The sequence below is a fragment of the Saccopteryx bilineata genome, chromosome 3 (genome assembly GCF_036850765.1).
Source record: "Saccopteryx bilineata isolate mSacBil1 chromosome 3, mSacBil1_pri_phased_curated, whole genome shotgun sequence".
In the NCBI taxonomy this organism is placed as follows: domain Eukaryota; kingdom Metazoa; phylum Chordata; class Mammalia; order Chiroptera; family Emballonuridae; genus Saccopteryx; species Saccopteryx bilineata.
The window spans coordinates 77112863-77137138 of NC_089492.1; the positions used below are offsets into that span (position 1 = coordinate 77112863).

At 43.2% G+C, this 24276-nt stretch overlaps 1 pseudogene; it reads right to left on the reverse strand.

Annotated features, from left to right (window-relative positions):
- Positions 1 to 6717: 6717 nt before the first annotated feature.
- On the reverse strand, positions 6718 to 15041 carry LOC136328601 (fatty acid-binding protein 12-like; annotated as a pseudogene).
- Between the last annotated feature and the right edge of the window lie 9235 nt (positions 15042 to 24276).

The following is a 24276-nucleotide window of genomic DNA, read 5'->3' on the forward strand; positions in this document are numbered from 1 at the left end:
TCTATTCAACATTAAGAGAGGAGGATTCAAGGACAGAGGACACAGAAAAATTAGGATATGTTCTCTGGGCTTGTGTAGTTTTCAAATATTGGGTCACCTTTTTTGTATGATTAATTGAAACATTTTATATTTACATCAGTTTGCACTTGGAGTATACGTTTTGCATGAAAAATGTGAATAAGGTCACAAAATCTGTGCTAAGACTGTGCATCTTCAGAGGGGGAAAGGACGTCATGTACCTCAGCACTCGCAAAGTTCTGTCAGGTATTTTGCGCACGTGAGTAACCTGCGCTGTTACAGTTTGTAGGGGGTCAAAGGGGACTGCCATGAGGGTAGACGTTATGCCTGCAGCCCCCAGACTGCTGCTCCATCTGCCCCAGCTGCATTCCAGCCTCACAAAACGTCATCCAGTGTTAGGAAGTGACAGGGCTTAGCAGTTGCTTACCCAGCAATACTTTGCTTTAAAAGGGAGCTCTTTAAGGCAGAAAAATATTGAAGAGCCAAAGGGAATAAATGGTGCCATTTGGGAACTTTTGATAGCAGGAGATAGCACCATGTAGAAGAAGAGTGTGGAAAAACTTTGTGATATTTCGCAATTAGTCGTCCTGGACGTATCCCAGTTCCTCCTGTACTTAAGGCTAACAATGCATGTATCCTATCGTATCTACAGCCAAGCTCCGTAGGAATAACTACCATACTCTTTTCACTTCTTAAGAGACTGTTTCTGTGCTCATACATTTTCTCCTTTATGTCTAATAATTAATCTAAGTATTCATATGATTTCATGGAATTCATAAACTAAAAATGTATCTAAACATAAGAAATTAATGGTAAAAGAAGGTTGTCACTATTATACACATATTAGAATGGCTAAATTAAAAAGACTGACCAAACCAAGTGCTGGCAAGGAGGTGAAGACTCTGAGGCTGTCGTACACGGCTGGTAGGAATGGTGCTGAGGACACGCTCTTTGGAAATGAGTGTGACAGTTTCTTTTGAAGTTAGGCATACATTTACCATATGATTTGACCATTCTGCTCCTATATATTTATCCAAGAGAAATGAAAGTATCCAAGCAAAAGTCTATGGCACAGATGGTCATAGCAGCTTTATCTGTAATAGCCCAAAACTAAGAACCCCAAAGTATATTAATAAATGAATGAATAAACAAATTCATACAATAGAATGCTACATGGAAATAAAAAGAAATGAATGATTGATACAAATAATTATGATGTGTGAAAAAAGCCAGAGGAAAAGGAGTATTAGTGGTTGATTCCATTTCAATAAACTCTTAAAAATACAAACTAAACTATAGTGACAGCATTCAGTGGTTGCCTTCAGACAGTAGGTGAGTAGAGAGGGGTGGTGTGCGGGGATTATTAAGGAAAACAACTCTTTTGAGAGTAATGGATTTGCTCATTATCTTGTTTGTGGTGACAGTTCACAGATGCATGCATGTATCCACACACATCAAACTGTATAATTTAAATGTGTACCATACATTCTATATCAGTTTTACCTTAAACTATTATTTTCTTTTAAAATATAGTCAGTTTAAAATTCAAACCAGGAAAAATATTGCACAATAAACATTTAGAAAAATCAAGAGACAAAATTAACTGTTTATCAGAGTCTTTCGGATAAGTCCTTCTCTAACAAACAATAGACAGAGTAGGTGGAAATGAAGCAGTATGTATAGTATCTGTCAGGAAGCGTTCAAGGGAAGGGTGGGGAAGGGGAAGGAAGGGAAGGAAACATAACAGAATGGAATGGTACAGAAGCATACAGTGAGGTGGAAATATAAGCCAGTAAGCCTCTTGCAGTAAAGAACATAAATCTAGAAGACTGAGAGTTCCAATTGATGGAAAAGCTAAAAAAAAAAAAAAAAAATGTAATAAAGGAAACTGATCAGCTATCTGTCAGAAAAACGACATCATTTAAGTGACCCTTAATACTGTACACAGCACCACCTGGAGGAGAACAGTAAGAAATGATATTTCGTGTGAAATCAAGCCCAAGTCAGTCAGCATTTACTCAGTACTTCTGGATGTGCCCAGTACTGTTCCAGACACCTGGGATACAACGAGGAACCAAACACAACAACGACAGAAGTCCCTGCCTGCTTAGCGCTTATTTATCAAAAGAAGCAGCTTTATTTTGAAAGAACATGATTCTATGCCAATTTATTTTATAAACTTTAAAAAAATATTGTAAGAATTTAAAGGAGGCCTTTGTGTGGAAAATAAACATAAAAGAATGCCATGTCTCCTGACAGAAGACAATTTGACTTTGGGTGAGGGGTATGCAACATCATCAAATGTCAAAATCTGGAGATGTTTTCTCTGAACATGTGTACCCTGATTTATCAATGTCACTGCATTAAAATTAATAATAATAAAAAAAGAATGCTGTGAATTTTTCTTTTCAAATGGTTTTCACAGAAGGAATTTGCATAAATTGGAGTTTTTTTGGTACCACTCCAATATCGATTCTAAATTTTTTTTTTAAAGTGCACTTTGTCTTTTTACTCGGGACTGAAGCACGCATTCACCCCAGCTTCAGGAGTGCAGGTTTCTGAACACTCACAGCTGTGACCCTATCCTGGAATGCTTGTATTCCATACCATATTGTCACTGGGTTGTGAGCAAGGGGGCTCTCTTCAGCCAAAAGCCTATTTGAATAGATTCTATTGCTATGTCTTCAAGTTCACTAATCTTTGCTTCTGCAGTTTCTAATTTGTTCTTAACCATATCCAGCAAGTGTTAATTTCAAATGTTGTACTTTTCATTTCTAAATGGTCTATCTTCCATTTAGCTCCTCATTATGCTCAGGGATCCTTGAGTCTCTTCAGCATATACATTTTAATGCAATCTTAAAATCTCTGTGAATTGTCATTTCTGGATCTGTTTCTATGAACAGATTTTCCCCCCCTTATTATAGATCCCATTTCTCATCCCTTTTATTATGCTTAATAATTTTTGATTGACTGCATGGACCCTGTGAATGTAACATTGTAGAGTGCCTGAATTTTGCCTTCCTTCCAAGAGTATCGGTTTTTGTTCTTACAGGAATTTAAGTTACTGGCAGACCAGGCTTGTGTTGAAGTTTTGATAAGGTGGGTCTAACCTCCCCTTTACAGTGGGGATAGTTGAGCTTTAGTACTGAAACAGGACCCTCTTGGGGTCTCCTCTGAAGGTCCTGGCTAAGTGCCGAGGATCTCCATTCTGGCTGGAAGAGCCTAACCGAGTCTCTCTCTGTCTGACCCCCGGGAGTTATTCCCTTGTCCACGCTCTGCTCATTCTCTCCTCAGCTGCTGAAGTTTCCCTCTGCATGTGCAGCTATAAATATTGCCAAGAATAAAGGAGACCTTTAACACAGATTTCTAGAGCTCTTTTATCTGTAGATCCTTCTCTCCAAAGCCCTACCCCACCTCTTCCAGCAGCCTCAACCTCCCAACCCCCATTTAAGAGCATGGATTTGAGGTCCTACTGTGGGAGAGGGCATAGCTTTTCCCTTTGCTGGTCCTGAGGTAGTGGAGGTGGAGGTCAGTGCTGGAAATAGAGAACTGGGAACAGATGTTGATACCCATCAACACTACACCTGCCCACTCTCTACACGTCCATGTCTGCACAGGAAATTGTACCTCTCTAGGAAACAAACAAACAAAAGTGAAAGCTAGAATTGCCAGGGAAGAAGGGAGCTGGAATCTACATTCAAAATGATCCTGACCTGAGCTGTTCTAAGTCAGCCAAGTGTTTGCAAGCTGAGGGCTGATCAGGACTGTATACTTTTGAAACCCATTTTAGACTCTCCTCCAGGGACTAGGCAAAATAAAGTTGCCAAACAAGACATTCCATCATTTATGTAAGAGCTCCCATGCTCCCCCATTCAACAAGCATGTGCTTGATATTCAAAGTCTGCACAAACATCAACAAAAAAGAAAAATAAACAGCAAGTACCAATTATTGATTATAGACATTGAACCAATAGTCATGGAATTCTTGAGATCAAATTATTCTCCCAGACATTGGGCCTTCTCTAGCCTTCAAAAGCTTTCAAAGTAAAAAGTAGCACATAAGTAGAAAAAATCCTGGCTTTAGCCGTCATTCCAGGAGTAATGCTGAAAGACTTAACTTTTTTTTCAAACCCTTTATCCAGCCAAGGAGTTACTTAGTGACGGAAAACGATGTCTTAGTATTAGGAGATAGGCTTGGTTCCTGGATGTGCCATTAACATCTCCATAACCTTGGGGGGAAACGGTTCAACTTCTCTGAGGTTTACGTGTCAATGGCCTGCTACATTGTCTGACACAGTAGGCATTCAGTACCAGTTGGAACAAGCAGAAGCCACAGAGCAGAGAGGTTTTAACATGAAGAATTGTTGACACTGGTATTAGAGAACTAAAAAAGGTAGTTAGGGGTGACACAGAGGCAACCTCAGGGCTCAGCTAGTTGCCCTGTGGCTGCAGGGGCCACGGGAAAGGGATGGGGGTTTAGAATTTTAAAGTGTGGAGGAGGCATCCCCTGGAGATGGGACTCAGCTTCTGAAACAGGAGAGGGCAGAATGCCAACAGGTGCGGGTGTCGCTCTGCGTACGGGAGACACTGAGCAATGGATGGGCTTGCCTCACTGGGTTCCCTTCTCCCAGGGGTCCCTGCTGTATTCCCCTGAGCGCATGGGTCTAGAAAACCATCGTTTCACATAATTTAGCCATTTTTCTGTTGTTTCAGGTGGGAGGAAACTCTGGTCCCCGCTACTCCATCTTGGCCAGAAAGAGGAGTCTGTAACGATTCCTGAATAAATGTATAAGCCACTTTGGGGGGATCAGTTTAGTTGGTTCTACCTTGCACTGTTTTGTTTTTCTGTGAATTTATAAAGTCAGACAATTGGTTTGGCATAATTTAGATGTGATGTCACTTAATGATATGCATCTTCCAATATAGAAGATGAAAAAGTTTTAAATCACCTTGACTCATTCAGTTTTTTCCAATTTAATCCATCAGTAAACTCTGTTAGCTCTACCTTAGAACTAGGTCCTACATCCTGCTACTTCTTGCCACCCCCCCCCAAGGCATTTCCCTGCTATCACATGCTCGAAATATTGTCACAATTGACGTGCAAAAGGGTTCACTAAATGGGGAAAAAAAGTTTGAAAATTGCTGGTAGCCAAAATTAAGTCAATACGTTTTGTAGGGTATGCAAGAAAGAGGTCGTATCACAAAATAAGGAAAGTATAATCCTTTGCCACAAGAGTCTCTTCCTGTCAGCAAGAGTTCTATTTACATCTGTTACTTCCCTGAATTTAGTATCTTTGTTTAATTAAATGTCATATCTCCTCAACATTTTCAGTCCAAGTAGGTCTGGAATAGTGACTTCAGTTTTCCTTTGGTTTGGTCAGCAGGATTCCACATGGCCTCCAGCAATTGCTAAGAGCGGATTCACACAACACACCAGTGGTCAGTCAGCCCTGGGACGACACCGCAAGACCGTGTCACCTTACTCTTTAAGGGTTCCTGATTCTCGAGTCTCTTAAGTGAGAAGTTCCATTTTATAATCCTCAGAGCCAGGCCTCGTGCTAAAAGCATATATCTCCACACCATCTCTGCATGGTGTCAATACGAAAATTTCTCAGATTTACAACATGTAAGAGTATTCTCAAATTTATCTTTCAACATGATTCTCATCTACAAATGTTGAGTCTGTACTTACTAGCCCTTCTATTTCTTTTCCTTCTGCTCCACTGGTTTCCGACTTTATTCCTTTGGATAAGAGCATTGAGCAAGAATTCTCTAATCAATCTGTCTCATACAGGTGATAGATTAGTCATTGCTTGGCTGTTCTCTGTTCTTAAATCCTCAGATCCAACAGGTAATCTTTCTCGTCAGCTCAGGCATGGGAGTTTAGGTGGGGCAGGTTTCTCAGGCTTTACAAGTTCAGGTCAATGACTTAACTCTGCATTTTATTTATCATCTTTATTATTATATAGAAAGACGCTAAAAGCAACCCTAATGATTTTTTATCTTGAATTCTGGAGAGGCAAGTGTGCTGAACCTGTCCCCCCCTTAATTCCCTTTGTTGTGGCTATGAGGGTCTGTTTCCAGTTCTTCCTGAGAACGTCATGGTGATCCTGGAGTAGTCGGTGAGCCAGTCTGGGCCTGCATCCTATCTTCTACAAGATGCGGTTGATCCATCCACACGGTCTCCACAACCCCTTCCAGGCCTGAGCGGCATGAGGTCTGTGCTTATAAATCAGAACCTTCTCCTCTGCCGGCTGCAGTGCGGGTGGCTGTGGTGGGGGTGGTTACGGATTCTCTGCAAACATAGTTTGATATTATGTGAGGTTGTCAGTTATTTCTCCAGTTCCCACCCCATTTATCATCCTGTCATGTACAGTTGAGGTGTAACCTGTGAGATACACAATGTCCCACATAAGTTTATTTAAAAAATTAGTATTATTTTTCCAATATAGGGCAGATTATGTTGAATGCCAAGAATTGACCTAATACGCCTAATGAGAAAAAAATCAGCACCAGGTGCCTCTCTGAATATATTGTGGCAGCCTGCGTTGTAAGAGCTGCCCAGCTTCTGAGAGTAGCCAAGGCCACGTATAGATGATAGAGGCGCACTCAGCGGGGCAGTCCCTAAGGCTGACGGCTGACGCCCGTGCCAGGGCCCTCTCACCTTAGCAACCGGAATATTTAACTTGGGAATTTTATTTAAACAACCTCAGCAAGTTGTATCGCAGTTGGGGAGTGTTTAGAGTCTGAGACTGGGCTCGCAGCTGCCCTCTCATACGTCCGTGCACGGGTGACACTGTTCGTGGCACTCTCCTGGAGGGCAAACCGAGGAGGAGATGTCTCAGCGTTGTGGGTGAAGTAAACACATAGAAAGATGTGAACTAGGTACCACTACCCATCAGAGGTGGATTTAAAGACAGGCGCACCGGGCGCATACCCCGGGGCCCCGACTTCTGAAGGGCCCTGCAAAACCCCAACTTTACAGTTTTTTTCTAATGACACCAAATTTGGTTTCCTGTGTGCAATTTTAACATTAATAATATATAATATTTTTTATTTATTTAAAAATATGGTTAACATGTATTTTTATTTTCCCTGTCTTTTTTTTTAAGAGGGTCCAATATTTTCTTCTGCTCTCAGGACCTCAACCGATCTTAATCCGCCTCTGCTACCCATCCATACATTCCTTAAAGGTCTTCAAAAAAGCGCTATCTAGACAACTATAGATAACAACTATTTGTTGGATAATTTTGCCATATGTATAAAATATGGTGTCTATGGGGGACATCTAGTGTATGTGTATATATTTTGTGTATGTACAAAGAACAGGCATATTTGTAGAAATTTAAAGTTTATTAAAACATTTTAAAAACATAAACTGAAGCATTTGTTCTATTTTATATAGTCTACACTTTTAAAAAATAATTTACATTAATATAGAATGTTAGGCTTTCAGAACACTGATATAAATATGTATATATGTGTATATATATGTATATATGTGTACACACACACACACACACACACACACACGATGGTATTTAGTTCTCTCAGAAAAACCTGTGAGAGCATACTCTGCATTTGGAAAGCAGGGACATTGAATCTTGGCGAGGCTAAAAGACTTGTTCCAAGTCACCTTGGTACTGAAAGGCAGAGATGAAAACCCGTGTCTGGATTCTGAATCCAATATTCCTCTTCATGAACTGTGAAACCTATCTTATATGGTTAATGTCATTATAAGAAGCAATAAAATAAATTATGCTTAGTCCTCCACTTCATTATAAGGAAATGCCCTCTTCATTGTTGAAAGACAAAATATCCCTACATTAAGAAATGAAGATTGATTTTTTTTAACTTTTACACAATTCTTGCATATTCCCTTAGAACTATTTTGTGTCATGTCCAAAAGTACTTTTGATTCATTTTGGCGGAGGTGGGGGTTTGGGAGGAGAGTTGTTGACATTCTTCCCTCAACTCTGAGAAGAGGAAGTTGACTGGGAAACATTCCTAAAATGAGTAGCACAGGCTCAAAATGCATAGACTCCGGAATTAAGCCAACCTGGATTTTAATCCCAGCACTCCCGCCACTTTCTAGCTAAATATCCTTTAGGTAAGTCAGTGTCTGAGTCTCAATGTTCTCACCTGCAAAATAGGCTAGTAAATCTTACCTCCCAGTACTATTGTGAGGATTGGGTAAATCTACGGGAAGCTGGGGACATGACAGCCATGTAAATGTGTGTTTCACGTGTATGTGAATGCATACATGGAACAGACAGTGTTTAAGCTGTGCACCCCATTTACATTTCCTTTGTGTGGTTTTGTGTGGTGTTGAGTTCTGGCACGGGCAGAAGGTTAGCAACTCTCAGTTCCTGCCGAAATCTTTATTGCACCAATATGTGCTTGTTTTGCCTTGTGAAAAAATTAAAGAATTAAGCAAGATGATTTTCCATTCTTTCACTTTCTAGTTCTTCGGTCCATGTACATTTTATAGTATTTATGATCATACATTTTCTCTGTCGATGCTGTCCTTCTGTTCTTACAAAGCAAGAGAGGAAAAGGAAAATTTCATCCCCCTCCACTGTTTTAGAGCAAGCTACCTGAGTGGTTTTATATTCAGGTATTACAGTAAATGAAAAACATAATGAGAAACAGCTCACTCACCACCACCATCTTCTCATCCACCAGCTTCCTCTTTATGGTGGTCTCCCTGCATCCCAGGCCTGCACCTGAACTCAGATGTCATTATCTAAGGGTATCATGGCCTGAAAAACAGCAAAGCCAAGTTTAGCTCAGGTTACACTGAGGAACAAAATTTTTGTTGCATCCACAAAAACACTTGTTCTTACTTAATTTGAGTGTGCTGATCTGAAATCTGACATTAGTTTTTATCTGTAAGCTACAGTTTTTTTGCAATTCAAGATTTTAGGTTTTCATCTTATAAAATTTTTAACATTTAGTTTAACATAATGAAGTAGAATGTCTTCTTGGGCATCATCTTTGTGAAAATATAATAATTTATATAATGCAGTAAATACACTAATACACTAAAAGATATGATTGCATCAGAATATGTCTACAATTTCAAAATAGAACTTTTTTTTTTTTTTTTTTTTTACAGAGGCAGAGATAGACAGGGACAGACAGACAGGAACGGAGAGAGATGAGAAGCATCAATCATCAGTTTCTCGTTGTGAGTTGCGGCTTCTTAGTTGTTCATTGATTGCTTTCTCACATGTGCCTTGACCGTGGGCCTTCAGCAGACTGAGTAACCCCCTGCTGGAGCCAGCAACCTTGGGTCCAAGCTGGTGAGCTCTTTGCTCAAGCCAGATGAGCCCGCGCTCAAGCTGGCGACCTCGGGGTCTCGAACCTGGGTCCTTTCGCATCCCAGTCCGACGCTCTATCCACTGCGCCACCACCTGGTCAGAAAAATAGAACATATTAAAACACTTATTTTAATCATAAAATTTGTGCAAAACTTATTTAAATTCTATTCAGGAAAAAATTTGCAATTGTATCTCTTGCGTTTGTGTACTTGTTGAGGACAATCTCGTTTGATGCTCCAGCAGTAGTCTGCTCATCACTAACAGCTCCAAGATTTTTCAGGAAACTTATCAAGGTGACTGTTCAGGAAGTGAATCTTAATGCTCATGTTATATCCAATGTCGTGGAAAGCCAACAGCATCCTTTGAACAAGAAGTTCATAGTTTTCTGCCTTTTTGTTGCCAAGGAAGTTCTTTATAACTGCCACAAAAGACTGCCATGCTGCTTTCTCCTCCTTATTCATCTTCCTGGCAAATTCTTCATCATATATGAGGGTTCGAATTTGAGGTCCATCAAATACACCTACTTTTATCTTCTCAAAAGACAAGGCAGGAAAAGCAGAAATAATATGTTGAAAGCATTCACTTTCTCTATTCAATGCCTGAACAAATTGTGAAGTGGGTGAAAAGTGATCCTGTCTCGATCAACTACAGGTCCATTCACAATATTTTGCATCCCTACTTCCAGAGCTTCACGTTTCGGCCACTCCTTCTGTGTCCAGTGTTTCTCCCGAGCTCGGCTGTCCCACAAACACAGAAAGCAAGGATACTTCGTGAAACCTCTCTGTTGTCCTAGCAGGAAATTTACCATTTTAAGATCCACACAAATGATCCGGTTATGCTCCTCATACTTCAGAAAGTCAAGGACAATTTTTATGTCATTATAATCTCGCAAATGGTTGAATAAACAATTGGAACTGCTGCATAAACACTACCGTTGTGTAGGAGAACACATTTCAGACTCCGTTTAGAGCTGTTAAGAAATAGCAGCCATTCTGTTGGACTGTAAGTGGTAACACTAGCTGGCTGAGAAGACTACTGATATTATGACAGTAAACAAAATGTTTGTCTTCGGGAAAAAAGTCCACAAAAACTTGTTCATGCTTCCTGAAAAGGGGTACTTTAGCTGACTGGTGAAGTACATTCTTTTCTTGAAGCCTGGAGGCTAATAACTCAGCTGCTTTCTGTGATAGGCCCAAATCTCTTACTAAGTCATTCAATTCGGGTTGGCTAAACTGCTGAGGGGTTAATGACTGCTTGGCATCAGAAGACCCTTTATATTCTACAACCATTTCCTCATGCATCTTATCAAAATACACTTGTTCACTTTTTTCATCCTTAGAAGAAATAAAACCATTGAAAATTGGAACTGGGAGTGTCTCAGAGTATGGGTAGGATAGGTCGTATTGCTGAAGGAATATTAGGATATGCGATAATATTCCGTTTTTTCTTGCCAATGCCCTTCGTATGGATCAGACAGAAATAACAGTCACTGCTGTGGTCCTTAGGTTTATGCCAAACCATGGGAGTACCAAAAGGCATTCCTTTGTATTTTCCTTTTGTCCAGTCACGAAGCATTTCTTCACAATTATGACACACAATATGAGGAGCCCAATTCTTGTCTTGATCACCAAGGGGAACTTGAAAGTAGGCAATATATGCACGTGTCACAAATGATGAAATATTGCACCTTTGACGTTGAAGTGTGTAACAGTCACATATATAACAGAAGATGTTAGGACTATTCTTACATTTACGCCTACTCTAAGAAGCCATGATTCAATCTTAAAACAAAATAAGAGGGTGTTTTTATCAATAATATTTTTTTACATTTAAAAACAACGACAATTATGTAAAAGTGATGTTTGTAAAACATTAATTGCCTTGTGGTTATGTTCAATCCAAGAGTCATTGCCCTTTAACTCCAGTTTAAAAACCAATGCATGCCATTAACTGTAACAAAAAGAAATTAAAATTGCATGAAAACTAGGGCATGCACCAAAAAAGTGGATTTCAGATTTGGAATCAGCAACACAGAAATATATAGAAACAGTTATAAAGCCTCATGCAACAGAAAATGAAAAAAAAATTGTTCCCAGTGTTATCATTGGAAAACCCTAAAATTGTTTTCAGTTGTTGTGACACCCCAGGTAGTTATAGAATGGTGTTTATGTGCCATTTAGTTGAAGCCTTTTTTTCAACAATAAATGTGTTGCTTGATTTTTCTGGGATAAAAGTTTTAGAAGAGTAAAGCATAATGTTATCTTGAAGAGTAAAACTTTTTTAAAAATATTTTATTGTATAGGCATAGCATTATCTTTTTGCATAAAGAATCACAGGTATGTTTCAACTTTAACAAACTCATAGAAAGCTAATTCAAACTTCCCTTGTAAGTTCTTACTTAAAGGAGAAAGGTCCCACTTCCTTTTCTCACCTCAACAATATAAAAATAATAAAAATGATGATAATAATAATTACAGTAACAATAGCAATTACTCATGTAGCACTAAGGCACAAGGCATCCATCCAAGAGGTTCTCCTATGTTAATTTGTGGCATCTTCACAACAACCTTATCAGGTAAGTACTATCATCCACTTTTGCGAAGGAAAAGACTGAGCCAGCTAGGTTTTCTGAGTTGCCCAGAGTCACATGATTGATCAGTGGCAGAGATGGGAGTGACACGCAGTCCTGAGCCAGAGCCTGCATTTTTCCCCACTGTGGCCTGCATGATAACGTTTAGACTATGCTCTACTGTGGTATCCTGTTACATACTCCCTGGGACGTGTCTGTCTCAGAGTTTCCATTTCCACTGAGCTGGGTCTGCTACCAAAATTCTTTACTGTTCTGTTTGGTGGCAGAGGCAATGACAGTCCCTGAATTTTCCTCTGGTCCCTTATATTTTCTAGCATTTTTATTCCAGTAGATTTTTTTTTAAAGAAATCAAGTATAGACCTCTTTATTAAACATTTCAAGTAAAAAATTCTTTTGTTTTATGCTGTACAGGAATGTGACATCTCATGTTATGCAGCCACTGTCTGTTAATGTGATATGACAGCCCCTTTGATGAGAACATCACCTTCCTTGTAGTTTAATAATTTCCTATTGAGTTCATTCATTCAAATGACAAGTATTTATTAAGCAACTATTATGTAACAAGCACCGGGTTCTATGAAACAAAACTGACCAGAAATCCTGCCTTTGGGGAACTTACATTTTAGTGTAGGGGAACAAACACAAAATATAAATAAAAGAAAATTATGTATTCTGGTCGGAGCTCATAGATGAAAGGAAATGGGTCACTTCCAGGATGAGGCAATAAAAGCACTAGTGTCTGTTTCCCTGTCTGGTTGAGTGAGGAGACCACAAGTTCCCGATGGTCTAGCTGTGAGGTAGCTGGACTTCATTTGCAGCTGGGGTCCCTGAGAAATGGGGCAGATACTATATGCCCCATTTTCCACCTCCCCACAAACTTCTCCGACTCCCACTGACACTGAGTATGTACTGTGAATTAGAAATAATCCCCATTGTGTTAAGCCACTGAGAGCTTGTGGCTCAGTTGTTATGTGTCATAATCTCACCCATATCAGCTAAAACAGGTTTTATTCACTATATGTTTATGAGCAGGAAATGATACCAAATGGAAAGGCAGATCTGTTTCTGAGAGACAATCTAGGAAAATGATTCTCAATCTGTGGTCTGCTGAGCATCTGAATTATTGTTAAAAATACAGGTTCCCAGGAGGTTTGCACATATGTTACAATGTGAGGGCCTCAGGCCTAGGCTTTATCCCAAAATTTATCTAATGCAGATTTTCAATATGTTTGCTATACTTGCCTACTCACTTAGGATGATTTTGAGTTAACATTCATGTAAAATTTATATGAAGAAAGAGTATTTAAGGTCTCACCTTGCTTTTATGGCCACCTGAGGTGGTCTCCTCAAACTCTTCTCCCAGTCTAAAGGAGATCTCATGGTTTTTAAAGATGCTTTTGGTCTTTATATTGGTCACGTCCCCCTCTGTACTGATGGTCACAGTGAGTTTATCTAGGCAGCCAACCTTCCTGCTGGCTCTTCCTGTTCCTGGAAACGAGAAAAAAGGACACAATAGTTAACTCTGTTCTCAGCTCCCAGAATTCACCACGCTTGCTATAAAATTCTTCACTAAGTGGGAGGTGTGTGTTTAACAGATTTGATGCTGCATGAATTCAAATTTCTAAAGCTAGTAGTCCGTCATTATATGTTAAAATGATTCCACTTGCAGAAAAATACCAGTCTCTAGTTTTTGTGTTATGATGGTCCTGTTTCTCTAGTCTAGTAGTTATTGATCGTGTTGGTTCATAGACCTCTTCGAAAATGTGATTAAAACGATGGACCTCCTCCCTTTTAAAATAATACGCTAATTTACTACAAAAACCATACATTGGCATGAAGTCTTCCAGACGTTTTGCTCTTCACTTCCATTCTTATATGTACACAAATACAGGGTTTGTTTTCTCCATTATGTAGTTCTCCTTCTAGTTAAATATATATAATAAAATTTATACTTAATACTATTTTAAAGTACACAGTTCAGTAGCATCAAGTACACTCACAATATATTGTGCAACCATTACCACTGTACATATAGGTTTTTTAACTATATAAATATTATATAATAACTGTTGTTATTCAAGTTACTTTTTCCCCTTAGCTGTATCTCTCAGAGATTTTCCATATATATTTTTGTCATAACTACAGAATATTCCATAGTATGCATACACCAAAATTTATATCTGTTTCCTTATGGATGGGCATTTAGTTTGTCTTCATTTTCTATTGTTACAAATGATGCTGTAGTGAACATCATTGCACACATAGTTTTATGCAGGAGTATTTTCTATAGAAATAGCATTCCATACACAGCAGTACCTAGGTTACATGTTAAGAGGAGGCACATTTGAGAAGCACTCAGATATGGTTTGTGGAATTCATAGCATACAACAGGATGACAAGATGTGATAGATTGGTCCCCAAAGGTATTCACACCTTAATCTCTGACCCCATGAATGTTACTTTACATGCCAAATTACAGATTTCATTTAAGGATCTTAAATTGGGGATATTATTCTGGACTATACAGGTGGACCTTAAATGTGACCACAAGTGTCTTTATAAGGAGAGCCATTCCCTACAGAAAGGGAACAGAGACATGAGACCACAGTGAGGAGAAGGCAGACTGGGGTCATGTGGGCACACCAAGAATGCCAGCAGCCATCAGAAATGGGAACAGATGACCCATTCTGAAGAGCCTCCATAGATTTAGGGCAAATGTTTGCCAAATAATAATTATTTTTTTAATTATTGTGAATTTTTATCTTAAATCATTTACTAAACCATTTGCTGATTAGTATGTGGCCTGTACATGTTTTGTCTGTAAATTTACGGTAAATTACACAAAGGTAGAGATTGTGTCAATCCCAACCTAATTTTCCACAGAACTATCATGTAGGTTCTGTATCAATATTTGTTGTTTCTATGTGAAAAATTGGAAGGAGGGGTCCAATATTAACCTGACATCATGCAGAGTAAGTTCTGTGCTATCGAAGTTGCCATTTTTACTGTGTATGATGCATAAGGAAAGATGGCTTACCCTGTTCTTTCATAAATTCATCAAAATTTTTGCAAGAAATGAATTTCCAAGTTCCCTGGAGCTGATCAACCATTCTGTCCAAGCTAATGTTAAGGACAAACAATATCACATGGATGAATATGTTGTTGTTCCCTGAAATAGAATTGTAAAATCAGGGGAAAAAAACAAGGAACTCTATTCTTGTCATCTTCCCTTAACACCATCTAAAGAGGACAAGGTCTCTCAAATGTAAATAAGCCAGAATGACTTCCTTGTCTCCAATTTTTCAGTCCTTTCCCTTCCAGAGCAGCCTATCAGACTAGACCTTATACCCTGAGTATTTCATATTCCCACCTCAGACCGCTGGTCTCTGCACGCAGGAGAGTAACCGGTGCACCCTCTGAACTTCGTCCGTTGGGACCAGTTTTTCTCACCATTGTTTCTCCAGTCCTGTCCCACCCTAAGTGCCACTAAGCCTAGCCCATCAGCTTGCACCACACTCTGAGTTGACTATCCATAACATATCTTCAGTCTTTTCCTGCTCCTTCAGCTGGTCACAGGGACCCCTTCCATAGTCCTGAGAGAGGGTGTTGGTACACCTGGGGGGGGGTGACATGGGGCTCTGGGCTGCCTGCTCCTTCAGTCACCTCAGATCTTCTAGTCTTGCTTAGCCTTGGTCCCAGGTGCACAATTTCAGTCTAATATTGCGCGTCTGCTGGGCCCAGTGGAGTGTCTGACTCTGAGGGTCTGCCAGAGCCCAGCTTACAATGGACAGTTCCACACGCACAGTGACTTGGTATACTCTCACCAAGAATTCTGCCTCTGTTAGGTCCCGGCAACACGCTGGGAATGCTTTTCCACAGAGTACATGCTGCTGCTGCAGGTGAACTGGCCTCGCTCCCAAACCCTGGAGGCCTGTGTTCTATGCTCTCACCGGGACTTCATCTACATGCCACGCTGTACCCTCTCCTGTCACTAAGGCCTCTGACGGCACAGCATCTGCCAGATCAGATGGGCCAAGCAGTGGGGCCCCACCCAGCACACAGGCTGGAGGCACTGCTAGAGGTAGAATTTGTTGTCACCATAAGCCAAGGATCCTATTAGGAATTTCGTTTCCTTCTTCCTGGTAGGAAAGCAAGATGCAGCAACTTGTCGTTGAGAAGACGTCCTCGCTTTCCCTGGACCCAGATGGATCCCCACACACTTTTCAACAGTGGAAGGTGCCTCAGTTGTCGCCAACTCTAACTTCCGTACCCTGTAGCGCACGGCTCTGCAAGGCCCCTGGGATGCTAGCCACTGCTTGCTCCCCTCCAGCTCAACACAGTGATGCACGAGGTGTCCAGACAGCTCAGACTGCACCTGACTGTGCCGTGACAGAGACCAGAGGTGGAATGAGAAGAATTCAGTGTGGGGTTATACACATGGGGCCTGGGGAAATGACACCGGGTGGGTCTAAAGACCTACTAAGGCCCAGTGAGTCAGACCTCAGCCTGGAGTCCGTTTATCCCCTGGTCCCGCAGGCCTGCACTCTAACAGGACACTTTGGAACTCCACGTCAATGTTAATTCAGACCAACTGTGCTTAAAATAGTTGTTTTTTCCCCACTACCCATTTTCTCAAGTGTAGTAAATGACCATAGGTCTCTTCGGAGGAAAACGGGATATTAACACAGTATTTTTTTTTCCTGTGTAATTTATTAATTAAATTTTTTTAATTTGACTTTATTGGGGTACACATTCAGGTGTGAAACTCAATAAAATTTCATCTGTACACTGCACCATGTGCCCGCCACCCCAAGCAAAGTCACTTTCATCCCCGTTTCTGCCCCGTTGCCCGTCTCCCCTACTGCCCACCTTCCTTTCCCTCTGGCTCTCACCACACAGTATATTTTGGCCGTGGTATTTCAGGGTTCCTCTTCCTGTGGACGTGACTGCCCTTCAGCCAATGGTTTCTAGGTCTGAAATTGGCTGCGGTCTGGGTCCTGACAAAGGATCATGACCTTCTAAAGGGGTGATGCCCTCAGCTGCCCATCCATTCTTGCCTTTTTTTGATCATGCTTATGAAGCAGCACCCTCATTGGCTATTCATCATCCCAACGACACCCTCTGGGCCCAGCCTCCTTAGCTGCTCGGCAACCTTGCCTGTTATGGTGATTGCAACCCTCGGGTTCTGGAAGTAAAGTGCTACCACCTGGTCCTCATTGCCGGAGCCTCATCATTCTGTTGCTATCAATGAGCTAATATATTCATAATATAGATGGATGATAGATTGATGATAGATAGATAGATAGATAGATTATAGAAAAATATCCCTTTCTACAGGAAGGTATTTTGACTATATTGGTGCACAAGACAAGTACAGGTCCCATAACTTTCCTACAGAGGAGTGGAGAAGAGAGCCCACCAGTCTTTGCTCATACTGAACTTGAACTACATTTCAACTAAGCGATCTGAAGCAGATCAGAGCCGGACAAGGCCCAGTGGGCACTCTGCAGAGACTGGCATGCTAGGGAAACTCAGGTCTTACTCATGTGCTGTTCGTTCAGTGGGCATCCGGTCACCTTACAAATGAAAGAAGCCCATGGAAAACACCGAGCACACAAAGGGGAATGAAGGAGATGCCCAAGATATTTGCAACATCATGGAAGAAAATCTGAAGTTACATTAAATTCCCACTGTCTCTGTCTCTGGATACCTATCAATAGAGTAGAAGCACGGAGAACTGGTAGGCATCTTAGAGCAGGACACTTTCAATGCATTGTATTTAAAATTGTACAGGAACATAACCACACTCACTTCTTTACCTATTATCTGTGGCTGCTTCCAGGTATAGCAGCAGAGTTGAGGAGCTGTGGTCACAGTGAGCCTTCCACTCTTTTGGTCACCTTAGTGATGGTAAGCATCAGGCTTTTCACAGAGTTGTAATGAATTCAGATTAAAACCATGCTGTAAGAAAAATATCTTTAATGACTTTGTAATGGAAAATTTATTGAAAATAAGGGATGGCCACTACAAGGCTTTCTGTGTTGTGGCCAATGGAAAACAGCATCTCAAAGAGTAGCATCGTTCTCTCTTTCCACTGGCAGGCTTTGGAGGGCATTCGCGGGACTTGGGAAGGAGGCAGCCATCCTTGGTGAACCCTTGGTGTGTGCAAGGACAAAGGCCAATGCCGGCAGTGTGGTGTTAGCGAGATGCAGGTGTCTCTGCACAGTTCCTCTTGCTCCTGGGTAGCGGAATGTGGGCAGCAGACGGGAAGCTGAAACGGTTGGAATGGGACACACGACACGCCAGCAATCAGTCACATACATGTCTCCACACCAGCATTCTTCACGCATCTGTTCAATATTTTGAATAGGGTTGGGAAGCGCTGTGAGTTGAATTGTGTCTCTCAAGAAGATATCTCCACATCCTAATCTTTGCTATGTGTGAACGTGACCTGTTTGCAGAAATGGGAAGGCAGCCATAGCCAAGGACACCACATGCTGCCCACAGCCACCAGAAGCCAGGAGCTGCGTGGGAGGGAGCCTTCCTCAGAGCCTCCAGAAGGCTGCCAACACCTTCATGTCACATGTCTGGCCTTTAAGACTCTGGGAGAATACATTTCCATCTTTTCTAAGTTATAATAGTTTGTTATGGCCGCTTTTGGCAACTAGTAAAGGAAGAAACTAATTTTTAAATATTGTAGGTCACCTGACATTTAAAATCAGGAGTTTATTTTATTACTGTAATGCTGGTGGCCGAGGCCAGGCAGGTTCACACTGGATTTGCACAGACGGTAGAGAATTTGTGGAGCCAGAAAGTGTCAGGCAATATCTGTTTATTGGAGGCTTGCAAAGACAGGCGAGCAAATAAACAACAAAAGTGAAAGAGCTAATAAACAAAGGAAAATCTGCTATTCACAGTAAGGGCAAGGGAGCAAGGAAAACCTCACCTCACGGTGGTGGGAGAGTGATCTGAGAGAGTCACCGCCCAGGGAAAGCACCCACAGCCTTATATAGGCTACGCACACGTGCCTCTGCCATGTGCTCACGCACTAATCAAGCAAAGTGCTTGCAGCTGGTAAACCCGCGAGCAAGCCTAACACAGCTGCCCCACATTCCACCCCTTTAGGGTTGCTCACCTCATAATCTATGCGACAGGTTTCTTCCATGATGGTCCCTGTGCGAGGCATGAGGTATGTTACAAAAACCAAAACAGTACAGTCAACAGCAACAGAATTACAAACACAGCTATGGGCGAAATGATAGAGTTGTCAGTGGCACCAAGAGAGACAAATCTTTTCCTTCTGGCAGAATACAGGCCAGAGTTCTGTCTGCAGACAGCACAGTACCTGGTACCACAGGCCGCCCTGGGCAGGCATACCAAACCTTATTGGCCAATATACCAGTATCTGCTGGTTCGATGTGCAGCAAAAGAGGAGAACTCATTATGGGCCATAAAGAAATCACAAAGGTGCCCTTCATAATGCTGCCTCCCTGAGCACTCAAGGGATAATACACTTCTACCTTAGGTGGCCAGGTGCTGGTGGACCAGAAAGTTAACTGGAGGTCCACCTCTAGCCCCTACCCCATGGTGCCAACAAGGCCACCTATCATAGGTGGGGGGCCTGTACAGCCCAGGACCATGTCCATTGAAGCCACTGGCCTTTAAGGGGGGCTGCTGGGGCAGGCAAAAGCACGTCGCCCTGCCGTCCAAAGCCCAGCTTGAGCAAAGCGTCCTTGGTGCATATCTGCAACTGGATGGGAGCAGCTGCCCAGTGCAGGAGGGCCTCCACTGAAGCTGGGCTCCCCTGTCGAGGTCTCTCATTCAAAATCCAGAGTACTGTCCATAAGCGGCATGTCCATTCAGTAAGGGAGCCAGTGCCCCTCTCCTGTCACAGTCCCTGCTTTAAGAGGCCATTATACTGCTCAAGATACCAGCAGCCTGGGGGTGGTAGGGGACATGGTATTTCCAGTCCACCCCTACGTCTTTAGCCCATTACCTCACCACAGAACCTGTGAAATAGCTACCATTGTCACTTTCAAGGACCAGTGGCTGCCCGTATACAGCACTCAGGTGGTCCAGAGCCTGTATGACCGCCCTTTGGTCTGGGTTACGGGCAGGGTAAGCAGCAAGCAGACCAGTGGCAGAATCTACACATGTGTAATGCCATTGGCTGAGGCCAGGCAGGTTCACATTGGATTTGGGAAGATGGTAGAAAAACTGCAAAGCCAGAAAGCATTGAGCCATTCCATTTAATAAAGTCTCACAACAACGGACAAGCACACAGGCAGGGGAAATCACCTCTTAGGCAAATAAACTGCAAAATGACCCCTCACAGTGGTGGGCAGGCAATCCGTACATCTGCAATACTCCTGAAGCACCCACAGCCTTGTATAGGCCATACACACATGGCACTGCCACGTACTAATGCCCTAATCAGGCAAAGTGCTTACACCTGGTAACCCCGCGCGTGAGCCTAACACAGCTGCCTCACATTCCACCCCTCTAGGGTTGCTCACTTCCAATCTACATGACATCAGAGACTACAGCAACAGCAAAAGTTACACAATAGCACAATAGTTATAATAATTACAAAGGTGTCCTTCACAGCGTCTCCCTGGGCCCTTTGCCTAAAGTGCAAACTGGAGGCCCTTCTCTAACTCCCTACCCCATGGTGGGTAGGAGGGCCTGTATATTCCAGGGCTGTGTCCGGGGAAACCATAAAGTGTCCTTGGTGCGTCTCTCCCACTAGACAAGAGCAGCTTCCTGGTGCAGGAGGGTCTCCACAGGTGCGATCCCCCCCACCCTCGATCAGGGTCTCTCATAGTACTGTCCACGAGTGTCGTGTCCATCCATCAAGGGAGCCAGTGCCTGCCTCTCATCACAGTCCAAGGGTCAGTCCATGATAGACAGCCCAGCTGTCTGTGCAAATCACCAAGGTAAATGCCCATTACAGGCAACTAGCCACACAGCTCTTTATTAATGGACCTCAGCACCTTTTTATAGTGTGCTGTCTGTTGCCACAAGCCCCATCCAGATCCCTCAACAAGCTCACAGGGGCTGGCAGGGTCAAACATATCCAAGGCCTGTGTTGCCTTTAACAGTTCTCTTAGCTGCTGCTGCTGCTGCTGTAAAAATAAAAACCTATTACCTTCTAATGCCTTCACTTACTGTACATTAGAAGGGGACCAGTGGATTGCCAATTACATATGAGGCCTCTGACCCCCACCCATCCCTGGCCAGCAGATCCCTCGCCCTTCTCTCTATCCAAACTATGACAACGGGTCTTGGGGATCCTGTAACCTGAATGCCAGCCATTTCCTGGCAGATGCCAGGGCCACCCACTTCCCCTGCTCTTTTAGTGGCTGGAACCTTTGTTCTGACTCAAGCAGCTGCCAAAGCTCCATCGAGACCTTATTAAACTTGCCATCTAATTCCTCTCTATCTGCCCTGGCCACAATCAAATCTACCCACATCTGTATTCAGGAAACTTTCAGAGTCCGTTTCTCTTGGTGGGAGGGTCAGTAGCAGCCCTCATAGCCTCACGGTCCATCTCTGTTCCAAAAATTATGATGCCGTCCACCCCTATGTCCCGCAGCCACACCAAGCAGGCTGACAGTGACTCGGTGGCTTTCTACCTGAATTTTACCCCAACTCCATCAGCTCTGCATGCGTGTAGGGCTGGGCCACAGAGTGTTCCACTACCTGGGGAGGAGGCTGTGGCTTCCCCTGAGGGACTCCTGCTGCTGAGATTTTGCCTTCTTGGCAACCATCGGCCAGGATCCAGTACTACAGATGAGAGTTGGAGCCTGAGCTTCCCCTCTGAAGAGTCGGAAACACCTACTCCCACCAACTCAGAGCCAATGCATCAACACGAATGCAGGCCCATAGTCGGTGCCCAGTTCTGTTCCTGTGGCTGCCAGCTCTCGGCCTGAAGCTGACTCTCGAGCTCCTGAACCCTCAGTTGTTTCTCCAACAGTCATCACTGCCAACGTTCAGCTTCCAGGACAAACTGCCACTTGCAAACCCATAACTATCTGTCCAGAGACCGTTACAGTTCCAGGCGCTGTTGGTGCTCAGCCTGCACCTCACACTGCAGCTCTTGGACCCAGTCAGCCTCCTTCTCTAGTGCTCACTCCAGTTCACGCCATGGTTGGTGTTCAGTATGCAGCTCATCCTGGAGCTTTTGACCTTGCTCAGCTTCTCGCACAGAGTTCTTGGTGTCTTCTCACAGGATTGTAGAAAACACCCAGCCCACAGTTCCCAATGGGAGAGCCAATGGGAACAGCCACTCCTCCACTCCACCCCTCAAGAGTGTCAGTGGCTCCATACCAATCTGCTTGAAAACTCTGCTCACCACACCAGATGTAATGCCAGTGGCCGAGGCCAGACAGGTCCACATTCAGGCAGACAGTAGAAAAACTGTGGAGCCAGAAAGCATTGGGACATTTTGTTTAATAAAGTCTCACAACGATGGACAAGCGCACAGGCAGGGGAAATCACCTATCAGGCAACAAACCACAAAATGACCCCTCACAGTCATGGGCAGGCAATCTGTGCATTCTCAATCCCCCTCAGCACAAGTGCCCATAGCCTCATATAGGCCACACACACGTGGCACTGCCACGTGCTCACGCACCAATCAGGCAAAGTGCTTGCACCTGGTCACCCCACGAGCAAGCCTAACACAGCTGCCCCACAACATGTGACTGCATACTGGTACAATTCAACTTTGGTAAAGGTCCAATGATGTCTGTTTGCTGCTGTATCAGTGGGTCATGACCTCTCTGGTCTGTACAGGTAACGACAGCCAGTTGTCTCTGTGGGTGCTCCTTGGAACACATTGCACATTGCTCGCAGGCTGCAAGTACCTCTGCATAGGACACAGGCAAGTTCCATGCCTTAATGGTAGCCCACATAGTTTCTTGTCCCACATGGAGCAGATGCCAGTGGAGCCACTGTGCCATGATACCTGCCGGTGCAGTCTCCAACCATCGCACCCTAGCCAAAGTGTCTGCCTCTTCATTCCCAGGTTGGGCTAGAAGGGCATGTCCTATGGTAGGGTATATCGTCACCTGTTTCTGGTGTCCTATTTCCCATAAATCCTCTATTTGGCCTGACCCATAGCGGACAGTGCATTACCACCCACTGGTTAATGTGCCAAGTAGCTATCCAAAGGGTCAGTCCACAATAGACAGCCCAGATGTCAGTGCAAATCACCAGACGTGAAGATTCATTATGGGCAACGAGCCAAACGGCTCTTAATTCTGCTCATTGGCTGCTTTGGCCTGTACCTGTGTCCATCCAAATAGTCTCAGTGGCTGGATGGAAGGCTATGGCCATCCACTTGGCCGGTTGGCCCTTGCTAGAACCATCAATATACTCATCATACTCGGGGATGAGCGTCCGCCACTCCTGGTAGGGACTGACTTCAGGTTCTGCCTTCTGAGCCTCAGCTGCACCTGATTCTAAGGTCACACATAGGTGACTGGACCCAAGACTTCCTACGGTTCTGCTCTCAATGGGCTGGTGCTAAGAGCACAGCATTGTTGCAAATATACACCCCACTTGGCCAGGGTGGAGGTTTAGGCTGTGCCAGTACGAGGTTTGGTTGCCCAATCTCCCACCCATCCTGCAATAGGGTATGTGGTCTTGACCGTAACTAGAGTTGTGGTCGTAATACTCTCAGTGGCCAGGAGGGCAGCATACACAGCTGCCAACTGTTTCTCACTAATGAGTAAGGGACTTCAGCGCCTTTCCACAATTGGCACCAAAACCCAATAGGTTGCCATAGGCTCTCTGTTCGTTGCCACAAGCCCCATCCAAACTCCTGAGGGGTTACATGGACATCAAGCTCACAGGGCCTGGCAGTATGAAACACATTCAAGACCTGTGCCACCGTGACAGCTCTCTTAGCAGCTGCAAATGCACCTACTGCCAGCTCAGTCCAATCCCAGTGATCCCCTTCCAAATAAGGTGATATAAAGAATGCAGTAACTGAGCTAAATGGGGTATGAATGCTCACCAATACCTCAGCAGACCTAGGAATTTCTGTAACTGCTTTACCACAGTGGGCACGGGGTATGCTTGGATCTTATCTATAACTGCATCAGGGATAACCTTTGTCTTACCCTACTAGACAACTTCCAAGAACTTAACAGATAACACAAGTCCTTGTAATTTGCCCTCGTTGACCACCCAGCCACATGCTTTCAAATGGGATAACAGCGTAGGGACTGCTTGCTTCAATTCTGGAAGAGAGTCACTAGTTAGCATAACGTCATCAATATAATGACACATACAAACTGCCTCTGGTTGTTTCCATTTAGCCAGATCAGCAGCCACCAG